The following is a 1,580-nucleotide window of genomic DNA, read 5'->3' on the forward strand; positions in this document are numbered from 1 at the left end:
GGGCAAGTTTCAAATTTTAATGTTCATCAGATCTAACCCTAGGATTGACATTGTCTGATCATAGGGTAGCTCTCTGCTTAGATTTTAAAAAACCTCTGTACTGTTCTCCATAGTGGCTACACCACAGTGAGGATTCCCTTTCTTCCACACACTTATTCTTTGTAGAATAATTCCAGTACTTATTCTTTGTAGATTTTTGTTGACAATGGGCATTCTGATCAGTGGAAGGGATACTTCATTGTAATTTTTATCAGCATTTTAAAATAATTAGTGAAGTCATTCAGTTGTGTCCAACTCTTTGCGATCCCATGGACTGTAGCCTACCAGGCTCCCCCATCCATGGAATTTCCCAGGCAAGAATATTGGCATGGGTTGCCATTTCTTTCTCCATGGATTCTTCCTGACCCAGGGATCAAACCTGGGTCTCCTGCATTGCAGCAGACACTTTACCATCTGAGCCACCAGGGAAGCCTTATAAAAAATAATTAGTGATGTTGAGTATCTTTCCATGTGGTTATATGTTATTCAGTGTGGGTACAATTCACCTCTTAAATCTGGCTTCTTGAAAGTCAGTCCTGTTTAGAAACCTTGTCCAGGATTTTACCCCAGGGCATTTCTTCAGGGCTAGTATCATTTAGAGCCTATAGACCGTGGGAAATTCTGAAGGAGATGGGAATACCAGACCACCTGACCTGCCTCTTGAGAAATCTGTATGCAGGTCAGGAAGCAACAGTTAGAACTAGGCATGGAACAACAGACTGGTTCCAAATAGGGAAAGGAGTTCGTCAAGGCTGTATATTGTCACCCTGTTTGTTTAACTTCTATGCAGAGTACATCATGAGAAATGCTGGACTGGAAGAAACACAAGCTGGAATCAAGATTGCTGGGAGAAATATCAATAACCTCAGATATGCAGATGACACCACCCTTATGGCAGAAAGTGAAGAGGAACTAAAACGCCTCTTGATGAAAGTGAAAGTGGAGAGTGAAAAAGTTGGCTTCAAGCTCAACATTCAGAAAACTAGGCATCTGGTCCCATTACTTCATGGGAAATAGATGGGGAAACAGTGGAAACATTGTCAGACTTTATTTTTCTGGGCTCCAAAATCACTGCAGATGGTGACTGCAGCCATGAAATTAAAAGACGCTTACTCCTTGGAAGGAAAGTTATGACCAACCTAGATAGCATATTCAAAAGCAGAGACATTACTTTGCCAACAAAAGTTCACCTAGTCAAGGCTATGGTTTTTCCTGTGGTCATGTATGGATGTGAGAGTTGGACTGTGAAGAAGGCTGAGCGCCAAAGAATTGATGCTTTTGAACTATGGTGTTGGAGAAGACTCTTGAGAGTCCCTTGGACTGCAAGGAGATCCAACCAGTCCATTCTGAAGGAGATCAGCCCTGGGATTTCTTTGGAAGGAATGATGCTAAGGCTGAAACTCCAGTACTTTGGCCACCTCATGCGAAGAGTTGACTCATTGGAAAAGACTCTGATGCTGGGAGGGATTGGGGGCAGGAGGAGAAGGGGACGACAGAGGATGAGATGGCTGGATGGCATCACTGACTCGATGGACGTGAGT

Source organism: Bos javanicus, chromosome 1 (assembly GCF_032452875.1).
Source record: "Bos javanicus breed banteng chromosome 1, ARS-OSU_banteng_1.0, whole genome shotgun sequence".
Classification (NCBI taxonomy): Eukaryota; Metazoa; Chordata; class Mammalia; order Artiodactyla; family Bovidae; genus Bos; species Bos javanicus.